At 39.9% G+C, this 12015-nt stretch overlaps 1 long non-coding RNA gene across 1 annotated transcript; it reads right to left on the bottom strand.

Moving 5' to 3' along the window:
* Positions 1 to 2068: 2068 nt before the first annotated feature.
* LOC148126109 (uncharacterized) lies at positions 2069 to 5855 on the bottom strand. The gene is made up of 3 exons (XR_015742561.1): positions 5765 to 5855; positions 4140 to 4192; positions 2069 to 2145 (listed from the first exon to the last, which is right to left on the bottom strand). It is a non-coding gene; the product is annotated as an uncharacterized LOC148126109 (long non-coding RNA).
* Between the last annotated feature and the right edge of the window lie 6160 nt (positions 5856 to 12015).

Raw genomic sequence — 12015 nt, 5'->3', positions numbered from 1 at the left:
ATGAAAGCTAGCTTACACTTATCTCAGAATGACCAACTTCTCTATATAATGGAGAAACTGGTCATTCTGTGCTAGATGTAAACTAGCTTTCACCATGATACTAGTTCTAGTTCTTTTATAGCAAGTAAGTAGAACTCACTTTTTGTTGCTCTGTGTTGTGTCTATTCAGTACTGTATATGGGAATCTATAAATGCCAAGCTCAGTATGCAGATATGGGAAAACATGGTTTGCTTCATCACAAAATGGAGGGAGAGAAGTTAAACTATCAATTTACTGCTTAAAATGCCCCAATCCTAAAGTTATGCTCCAGATCTCCATGATTCTTTAAACAAATGCTGGTCTGACCATTCTGATGATGTTGTAAAAAAAGCAAAAAAAAGTTCCTAATCTAAAAGAAGTTTCAACTGGTCTTTCAGGAATACAAGATTTAGCATACCACAACTCCTAGGGTTTACAAGTTGCTCCAATTAAAAAATAAATTCATCCCTTGCCAACCATTTTTAAACATTTGCTAGCAGGCAGATGGTGGGGTGGGGTGTTGGCTTTTCTAATTCTTAACCAAGGGGTAGAAGGCACAGAGTCATGGGTGCATTCCTCCCAACACACAGAAGACACAAGAACTGGCTCTATGATGCCAGAAACTGGTGCAGCATAATAGCCAGCTTAAACTATGGACCAAAAATTCTTGGATTTTGCTTCTGCCATGATGGCAGTAGATGGTTTAATGCTCTCTGCCTTTTGCTATTTGTTCTCTGCAATATAAGAGTTAATTATATTGACTTGATTTACAGAGTTGCAAAGATTATAAGGAATAAAATGTTTCCAAAGGACTGTGGGTATATAAAGATATCTTTGAAAAGTTAAGTGATTTGCTATTGCATTTCGACAAGCACAAAATAGATCATGCTTATTGAACAGCATCCATCTCTGCAAAAAAAAACAAACAAACGTTGATACACCTAACCTCCACACAGCTCTACAATATACTAAAAGATAGCTGCTGATCATTCTATGTTACAGAATTATGGGTGATTAGGAAAGCTGGCTTCAGGGTGTAGGGGTAGTAAAAACAAAGTAAAAATGGTGGCTGTGATCATGAATTAAAGCTCTACCCCTTTATATGTGTGATGCATGTGTCACCCATCAAACAAAGGGCAGGGCTTCAATTATCTATTTGCAGTGGCAATCTTGATCTTTTTTAGATACCTTCTTGGAGATCCCTGAACTCCCAGTGAGCTGAGCGGAGAATAAACGGCCCAAAGTCACTCAGCTTTTGTGCCTAAAAGTCCCCAAATTCTAGTGCAGCATATTTAACCACTGTAGCAAACTGCTTCTCTTTCTCTTTACATATTTTTATTAAAAAATGTGTGCAAGTTATCTCCCCACCCCCTGCCCTCAGGCCAAAGCTAGATTGATTTCTGGACTAGGACTGAACACTCTGAAGAACTGAACACCATCAATTACAGAATGTAGACTTCATCTTTAGACTGAAAACCATCAATCACAGAATGTAGACTCCATCTTTCTTTTAGCATGGCTCTCCAGATGTGAGATGTTGAAGATGCTTTTCAGGGAGGGGAAGGTTATTATTTTGACTTTCAAAGCAGATGTTTGGAGCTAATGTAGTCATAACATTTTAGAGATGTTGGAAGTCATCTTGTCCAGCCCTTGGAATCAGTGCAGGAATCTTGCAACTACAACATCTTTGACAGATGACTACACAGTTTCTGGTTAAGTATTATGAATTCCCAAGGCATTCCATCCCACTACTAGATTAAACTGTTTTTTCCTAATAATTAACTAGAAATTATTGCCTTATTAATTAGTCATGCCATTCTAAACAGCGAAGAATGAAGCTGTCTCATCTCCTGCACAGCAGTCCATCAAATATTTAAAAATTTCTGATAAACCTTTTTGATAAACTGGGCGGGAGGGGGGTAAGTTTACTTCAATTATAATAAGTTTTCATTAATACGTGAAAAGATACTTACCCAATTGTCAAAATCAATATTTTAATATTGGGCCATGGATTAGTTAATCCATAGGCCATGGATTAGTTAATCCATAGGCCATGGATTAGTTGTGTAGACTGCCAGCCAATGCTAAGACCAGGATTTGACTCGTTCTCACATGATAAATTATGACTAGGGAGGAGTGGAAGAAGACAAATGAAAGAAGGGGAGAGAGGCAGCAATAATCTTGTTCAGTGACAAAGATGCTGTTTCTTAGGGATAAACCATATGTAGTACAGGAAATTGTTATATCGTACTTAGGATATGTATTACAGTGCTTAGGGAGACAACATTCAAATCAGTGTTCCAATATCTAAGGGGCTGCCACAAAGAAGAGGGTCAACCTATTTTCCAAAGCACCAGAAGGCAAGACCAAAAAAATAATGGATGGAAACTAATCAAGGAGAGAAGTAACCCAGAACTAAGGAGAAACTTTCTGACAGTGAGAACAATCAACCAGTGGGACAGCTTGCCTTCAGAAGTTGTGGGTGCTCCAACACTGGAGGCTTTCCGAAAGAAACTGGACAACCATTTGTCTGAAACAGTATTGGGTCTCCTCTTGAGCAAGGTGCTGGATTAGAAGACCTCCAACTCTGTTATTCGGTTACATTTCAGATTCCTTCAGAGCTGTGAAAAGCATTAGGCAGGTAGGGCTTATCTTGAGGGTAGTTGGAAAGATAAACTAGGAAGACAGTCATGGACTCCAGCTTGAAGGGTTCCCATCCCCACCCCACCCCACCCCGCTTTTGTGCATGGGGGTGGGTGGGGAGAGGATGATAGATTACAAATGATAATTAAGTTGTAAAACTTTTCTGGGTAGTGACAATAAGGAAAGAATGTGGAAATTACAATGGAGGAAGTTCTGCTGGAACAAAAAATGTTCTTACTGATATCATTTATCAGCATTAGAAATGGTCTTTTTCTGATGGAGAGACAAGGAAGAGGGATTTGCAGCAAACCAATCAAGTTTCGTTTTGTCTCTGAAAAGAATATTCAAACTTTTCTTATCTTTCCCTTTTTCTTTCACATGTAAAGATTAGTTCAACTGAAACGCTTTTATTGTGAATTTTAATTCAGGATATATAATTTGTGAATGCTTGTATGGCACTGTATGATCATTATTATCCAGCTAGAGCCCAAAGATTATTATTAGCCATCTAGAGTAATCCAAAAACTGAGATAGGCAACAAATAAACAATTTTTACTTCTACCACTGAGTAGCTGTCATTCTTTTTTTAATTAAAAAAAGAGGTGTCCTTCATCGTTCCCACTGTAGTAATGTCAATTAAAATCTTGTGACATCAGAAAAGCCAAAGATATATTTATGATATTGTAAGCCTCTATGAACTATACTACTTGATTAACAGAGTCGTAAGTTATTATTTTCTAATATAAAAGCTAAGGTGATTTCTAAAACCATTCTGAAAAGTTAGCAAGCCAGGAGGGAGTTTTAGTTATGATACAAACAGTGACAAAGATATGATGATTGTACTTGCAAAATATTTGCCACCTAACGTTTACATACCTGGTAAATGAACTTGGAGGGACAGAAGAATCAGAATTTCTTAGCAGTTCTCTTCAATTTAAATAATTTACTTATCAGTTGGAAAATTAATTTTACAGTGGGGCAACATTACCTGGAAGGCTGGAACACATGCAAAATGTGGTAGCCACATATTGTTCCTGTGCAAAACCAGTACAGGCAGTCCTCAACTTACAACAGTCCATTTAGTGACAGTTCAAAGTTTCAACAGCACTGAAAAAGTGACTTATGACTGTTTTTCACACTTACGACCATTGCAGCACCCCCACTGTCACGTGATCAAAATTCAGATGCTTGGTAAGTGGTTCATAATTATGATGGTTGCAGTGTCCTAGGGTCATGTGATCAGTTTTTACGACATTCCAGATTCACTTAGCAACCATGTTACTAACTTCATAAATGCAGTGATTCACTTAACAACTGTGACAAGAAAAATCATAAAATGGGGCAAACTCACTTAACAAATGTGTCACATAGCAACACAAATGTTGGGCTCAATTGTGATCGTAACTCATAGGATTACCTTGAGTTACTGTAATTACCCATATTACAGGACTGAAGTAGAGGCTTGGCTCCTTCTTACCCTGTGTAGTTGTGTAGATGTGAAGAAAATTGTAAATTTTTTTAAAGCTCCCCCTAAAAAACAAATACATGGTGTGGAAAATAAAGAACTCAGCCATTGGAACTGACTTTAGCATTTGTGCAGCATGAAAATTGGAACCGAGCTAATAAGTGCAGAAGGGCTGAAAGTGCTGTGCAAATATGCAATGCTACCAACTTTAGACATGTATCATTTTTACCAGATCTTTGGCGCCACAGTCCATCAGTGCATCCCTGACTGATTTCCTGTTTGCATTCTTGCAATTTCCTGAACGGGAAACAAATCCACCGCTTTCTCATTTCATCACAGAACACATTCATGCTTTCCTACAATGGATGACACTGACCTCTGTTACTTAGATCTGTGAACCTATTCAAACAAGTGTAGCTACAGTGGCCTGTTTGGATAATTCTTGCAAGGCACAGTTGGAAATTTTGCATGGCCACATAGAAGAAGGAATATTGTCAACGTACAAGACCACAATGCCCAAAATCCAATTTGGGGCAGAAATCACTGTGAACCATGTGCTTGTCATTCAAAATGAAATGTTAGCATGAAATGTAACAAGCTCTCCCCTTTGCTCATCCAGATGAACTACACCCCACCCCACATTTGATCAATACCAATCCAGCAGAAGTAGAACAGAAGTAGACTTAAGGGTGGTACACAAAATTATCTGCTACAGTGTCCTACCAGTCAATGACTACTTCAGCTTCAACCGCAACAATACAAGAGCACACAACAGATACAAACTCAATGTTAACCACTCCAAACTTGATTGCAGAAAGTACGACTTCAGGAACAGAGTGGTCAATGCGTGGAGTGCACTACCTGACTCTGTAGTTACATCCTCTATCTCCCACTCCTTTAACCTCAAACTAACCCCTATTGACCTCACCCCATTCCTAAGCGGTCTGTAAGGGGCGTGCCTAAGTGCACCAACCTGCCTCCCGTCCCTGTCCTATTGTTCCCATTTAATTGTACCTATTTTCTGTATTCTTACTCATGCTTATAGTTATACCTATTATTTTTTAAGCGATTGACAAATCAAATAAATCAAATAAATCAATAAAATAGAAGTAGATGCATATAGCAATAGTACTTCACAATGCTTTACAGCCCTTTCTAAGCGGTTTACAGAGTCAGCATAATGCCCCCAACAATTTTGGGTCCTCCTATAGTACTTCTCTTCCTTGTAGCATGCCTAATAAATAGTTGGCTCGATTAATAGAGTCACATGAGAATTGCAAACAGCACAGATGTTCTGGACTCAGTCCCCTTTGGTGGGTAGATAGATTTCTCAGTTCTGCAGAAATTGGAAATTGTCAAGGGAGTCTTGATATCCCATACTGATAGAATGGAAAATCAGGCCAAGCTGAGAATCATTCCTGATTTAATGGAACAGATCCTTGCTTTTTTTGGGGGGTGGGGGTGGGGGTGGCTCTTCTATGGTCCTCTCTTTAGCTTCCATTATTCTTGTTTTTGAGCAAAAGTGGATCTCATTAATCCCTGCTGGAGAGAAAAGTATTGTAAAAATCGGAAGCTCTACTAGCACACACTAGTTCACATATTTCTCCTATTGAGACACATTCCTCTGCAGCACATACCACTGGCCTTGTTATCAGCACCCTTTGCTTGTTTGCTGGAAAAGGGTAGTAATGATGTTGTGACCCAATGCTTCCTTCCCTTCCTGGAAACGATGCTTTCAGTGTTACGCTACAACTCTGATGAATGTCTTTTACAAAACATAGTAAAAATAAAACAAGAACAAGAACAACTACTGGACTTTGGAGGTCTGAGAAGGGGAGGAGGTGCTTTCTCTCCCCCCCCCCCCATTTCCCTCCACCTCATATTGCCTAATCCCTAGCTGTCTCTTGATTACATACAGGACTGGAAACAAGATGTAGATTTTTATTTTTTACTGCATGCATGGAATAATTTTCTCCCTTAATCCCATTGTAAAATAGTTCTCTTCCACTTCTGAGATTTGGCTAAAAGAAGACACTTTCCCCTCACCCCGCCAAATTACTATAAAAATATGTTGGATCAATGGCTGAAAAGTTTTGCCTGAACTCTAAACTCTGAACAGCAGCTGCTGGTGCTCCTGTTATCACATGCATTTTCAAGTCACCCAGAATACTTACACATCAACATGTGATCATGTACATTTCTTTATGCTTTCAGGTTTAGGCAGTGCTGCCAAGAGGTACAGCCGGGTTGTAGATGGCAAGAATTGCAGTTTGCACATCTAGAGGGCATTACATTGAGAAGGCAGCTGTATACCAACTCTCAGAGGATAAGAAAGCAGAATAGAGGCAACAAGATGGGGGAGAAAATAAGTTTTGTTTGTGCTCTGTGAATATCTCTTTTAAATACTCCAAAATATCTGACTATTTTGATAACATTGTAAGAATTCTTCACCAAGTGAAGAGAGATATATAGCCATTCCCAAGGGGAAAAGTGAAAAGGTCATCCATTCAAACCCCTTCATATTCTTATTGAGTACAGATTTGTTCAGTTAGGGAAGATCTTGCTGTTTCTGCCATCAAGATTTCACAGGGCAAGGATGGGCAAAGCTCCTTGTTAAAAATCATGATTCTTTTAGCTGAAAAAGTTGTCTGGAAAACAAAGTTTTTGAAGCTTTGCTCAAGGCTCATGATTTAATTAGGGCAACTGCCGGAATTCTGACACAATGAAGAACAGGGCAAGCTTCCTTCAAATTCCGACATGTGACACCAAGGCAAAATTAGGAATGTTATTTTTAAAGACCAAATGGACAGGTGGGATCTGGATGCCACAGGATTGTATGAAAAGTCAGTGTCTGATTATAAGAGATTCCTCCTCAGCATGGATCAACAATCCTCTAAATAAATGATTAAATGGAGACCAACAAGTCACAAAAATGATTTATAAATCTCACAAAGACTGAGAAGTTTCTGGAGAAAACAGCATGATATATTCAAACTTCTAATTCTGAGCAATAAAGTCTGTTAAATATTCACAGCTCTCCTTCATGCAAATTAAATTATAAGCCGCTCTGAGATCCTACTTGGTAATAATGCATAACTTTTTGCAATTCAGGGAGGATGAAAAGAAGGTAATGATCCCTAATGATTGCAGAGTTTAGGAGCCTATGGTCATATGGAACTATCCTCATATTTAACGACAACAACAGCAAAAAGGTAGGAGAACTTGTTGGAGTAGAAAAGGGACAGATGAAACTCTTTTGCACGTTGTCATCAATAAATTAATTAGAGTGTCTAGTTATTTCTGATAAGGTATAGCCATGTTTTCCCAGAAATAAGACTTATGTTAGAGAACTGAAGGAGACAGGAGGTCTGTGTTGGCATGAATGCAAGCAAATTACACTCAAAATGCATAGCATATTTGTAGTATACAATTATTTCTTCAACACAACAACAAATATAGTTGTAGCTACAGAACAAAAGGAATTTCATGGTGTGGAAACTTCCTTTTCCAGGCAGCAGATAGTAACGTGAGAAAACAGCAATCTATCAATAATAAATAAGCACCCACAGATGCTCCTAAGGGTGAAGTTATTGTTCCTTGTGTTACTATTATGATTACTACAGTAGCATGTTTACATGGCTGCAATCCAGGGCGTGCTAGCATTTTCCATCAAAGCTAACCACTCAGGGATTTTAATAGCTCACTTCCAGGCATAGTCATATGAGGATAAGACGCATTGCTTGGTTTATGATTCCTAAGGATCAAAGAAATATTTTTTAAAAAGTATTTTACTTTACAAATTTCCTTTAAAACATGTCATGGGAGAGGTTGTTTTTAATTAAGGCATAAGTTATCAAGCTATAGTTTTAAAAATTCTTGCTGAAATAGGCTACAAATACCTCCAATTTAAGATTCACTGCTCCACCCAAATCTGAGTTATGAGTTGAGCTTGTATTTTTTAAAATCAGGATTCTTGTATTTGATCTGATTCTGGAACTTACCATCCTTTTTGGGACCCCTTAGCATCACGCAGAGCAAAAGTCACTGCAGGTGCCTTTCAGATGTGTGAAGATAATGTCCAAGATTGCATAGGGATTCTGGGAGTTAATAGTCCCAATGCATTTAGAGATTAACATACCATGAATGCTTTAAATTCTGAGGAAAAAGAATAAACATTGGCAAAGACACAACTAATGTGAACTATGTTTCTCTGTCACTTAGGTCATGTGAGGAGATTGAACAGTACAGCATAAAACTGGAGAGTGCGGTGAGTTCCCTCTCATGGGAGGCTTTCAATCAAACTCAGAAAATATCTGGAGCAGCCTTTGCAACCTAGTGTTCCTTCACTGAATTGGACAACAATTTTGATCATCCCTGATCAGGATGGAGTCCAGTGGTGGGATTCAACATTTTTTATTACTGATTTTGTGGGCGTAGCTTGGTGGGCGTGGTGTGGCGTGGTGGGCATGGCAGGAGAAGGATACTGTAAAATCTCCATTTCCTCCCCACTCTTGGGGGAAGTTTACTGAAAAATCCCATTCTCCCCCACCCCACTAACTTGCTTTCCAGCTCCCTTCTCCCGTGCAGGGCAACAAAAGAAGACCCAGCCGATCAGCTGGGACTCAGGAGGCAGAGAATAGAAGGGCCAGTCAGAGGTGGTATTTGCCGGTTCTCCGAACTACTCAAAATTTCTGCTACCGGTTCTCCAGAACAGGTCAGAACCTGCTGAATACCGCCTCTGATGGAGTCATATGACAACTTCATCTAGCTCTAGCATGCTCTGGTGTTTTTCTCTTTTAGCCCTGGGCCCTGAACTGTTTGTGGATGAATGGGTGGGTTAGAGTTGATGACCTATAAGACCCTGGCCAACCCTGTGATTATTCTGATACCATCAATCTGATGGTATGAAACCTGGCAACATCTGACAGCACACTCCTGGCAGCATCTTCTTTTCTACTTCAAATCTATGAGCAGAAGGGCATTCCATCCTTTCTTCCTCTGGTGCATTCCATCAAAGCCTCCAAATAAATGTCAGGCGCCTCCTTTGTCTTACCTCTGTAAGGTAAGAAATGCTGGTGAATCAGATCCATTACTTTCTCCACCTCTTCCTACAGCCACTGACTAAGCCACCCTCCCAAGCTGCCAGCCTTACTTTCAGATTAAAGAAAATAGATTTCCTCTTAACCCACTTCTCTTTGAAGCGTATTGTAGTGTGGAAGCGGAAGGCAGCATCACAGGTGAATCATGGATAATGAGCAGGTAAACTTGCCTCGTGCAAGTTTCTTCCCTGAGCAGCACATGTTGGGGCCTGTCTATCTGCTAGTTAGCCAGCCAGCCATTGTACCTCCTTTGCTCAAAAAGGAAAGTGTGGGACCAAGATATTCAGACTTAGAAAGCAGACAGATCTGTTTTGCAGTGTCCCCCTTCCCCAAACAGCAGCCTCTCCAAAATGTGTGCAGACACATCCATCTTCTGTCACCATCCAAACTCCCTGGGGGATACAGGACATCACCTGCATTAATAAGCTCCAGCACTTTGCTTGGCACAGAATATCAGTGCTTTCCAAGTGGAAGATTTCTTTTCAGTTAATTCACTTGAGGCTCTAAAGAACAAGTTATTATCATGCTTGTAACACCTCCCCATAATGGTACCACTAGGCATGGCACTTTCAAGAATTTCTCTCCTTTCCCCTTTCCCTTTCTCAGGTTAGAAATTTTTTTATTTTATTTTTATTTATTTGGTTTGTCAATTGCTTACAAGATAATAGGTATAAGTAAAACATAGTTACGAATACATGGATACATATAAGAAAAATTTAAAAAATAAATAAAAGAAACAATAGGACAGGAATTACCCCGTAATATTCAGTTCAATGAATCCATGTGCAATCATTCTTATGTGTAAAAATTAGAGAACAGTTCTTTGTGGGTACTATGATGAAGAATCCATTATCTTGGTCTGACGCAGGCAAGAAAGCACAAAATACAACCCATTATCCATGCCTCCCAACCAGCAGAGAATTCTGAAAGTTATCAGGAAGAAAGCAAGTCAGATAAATCTCCAGATCAAGATCCAGAATTAGAAAAGAACTTTAATTTCATTAAACAGCTCCTTATTAAAATCTTCTGTAGTGTCTTTTTTTTTTTTTTGCTGAATCCTGAATATTTTATTAGGAGCATTATTTTAAATCCTGTGGGTGGATGCAGGAAATATTCAGCATAATCTAAATGTAATAGTCTATACTTAGTTTTTAAAAGTCATCCTAGGAATCTGCTGAGTGGTGGTATATAAACACCTAAGAGCAAATAAAGGCAGATGCAAAGAAATAAAAGCAATATTAACTTAATATCTAACAATATGCATACTTTAAAGCATTATTTAGTAGATCCTTATTTACAACACTAATAGTAAGGAATAACAAATGAAAGAAGAGAACTGTAATTAAATTCATCAGGAAAAATAGAGGTTATTGCTAAATTATGCATCTCTTATGAGAGCTTTTACTGTATATCATACAAGCCTTCCTTCCTTCCTCCTGTGACACCTTATAATATGAACACTTACATTGCCAGACATAGTTGTAATCTTCCCATGGGTTGAACCTGCTACCAATCAAATAACACCATCACTATATAATTTTGATCCCATCTTCCTATTGCTGCAGTTGCACGGTTTTCTAGAAATGCAGAACTGTAGAATGGCAGCTGCATTTCACTCTGGTAGCATAAATGTGCAGTGATTGAGGGGAGGTATCTCCCAAACCTGGCCTTCTTCCCACTCCTGGCCTTTCGCTTAGTACTAGCGTAGAACTACAGTTAGATAAAGGGGGCAAAACACAGGATTATCATACAGAAAATGTGCAGATATGATGCTTCCATTTTCTTTTACTGATTTTTTTTTGGGGGGGAAGGGAAGGATTGATGAGAAGGGAGCAAAAAGAAAAAAAAATTCTTGATGCAAACACTAAGAGGACAGGATGGAGAACTTAAGTTTCTTATCAATAGCAGAATACTATTTGGCTGAGACAGTTCTGTACACCAGGCAGGACAAATTTTAATGGGACCTCTGTTTCCGGTCAACACTGAGCATCCAGGTACCAAAAAGTCTGCAACGCTCTGTTAACTAAAATAGTGTGAACAGCCATTCAAGCTCTGCTCTGTGTCGGTTTGAAATTAGAAGATTTATTGGGTTCTCTGAACTACTGTGAGGGGATCACAAGGTAGAGCTCACTGCCTTGCTTAAATGGCATTGCAACCCACATTAAAAAGGTAAGGCTATCATCCTAGTTATTTTTACCCTTCCTGCAAAAGCTGTTGCTCCCAGAACTCATTTTCAGCTGTGTTGTAGTTGAGCAATGAGAGGCTAGACCAGGGCTTGGATGCAACAAGACTTTATTGGAACAATAAAGGACTGAACGTGTTAGCCCTGCCTGGAGCAGGCTCACAGCGATCAGCGGCTGGCCGGACCCTGCAGCTGGCTTTTATAGCCGGCTGTCGAGGGAGGCCAGCCAATGAGGGACAACAAACGCCCCCGCAGCATGAACGGACCTGGGTGGGGACTTTGGCAAGTTCCAGGGACATAACACCCCTTCCCCCCAGATGCGAACACGCATAGTCACTTAAATAAGCGGGCGGTTTGTGCTGGTGCCCCGAGCGTCGTAACTCCAGTGAGTTACCAAGTGTCTCAGAGTCCAAGGAACCCGGTAGGGTTGGTGATGGGGTACAGTCTTGCTCTGGGGTTTGCACTGGCACCGGTGTGGAGCTTCTGGTTGGCGAAGTTGTGGTCCCGTCTACTGGTGCCGGGGGTGGACCCGTCTGGCAGTCCCGGTCTACTGCCAACTCTCCTGGTCCGGGTGTTGGTGGTGCAGTGGCTCTGGCATGGTCTTCGA

The sequence above is a fragment of the Pseudonaja textilis genome, chromosome 3 (genome assembly GCF_049901715.1).
Source record: "Pseudonaja textilis isolate UNSWEBS1 chromosome 3, rPseTex1.2, whole genome shotgun sequence".
Taxonomy (NCBI): Eukaryota; Metazoa; Chordata; class Lepidosauria; order Squamata; family Elapidae; genus Pseudonaja; species Pseudonaja textilis.
This window is presented reverse-complemented; position numbering and strand designations above follow the sequence as displayed.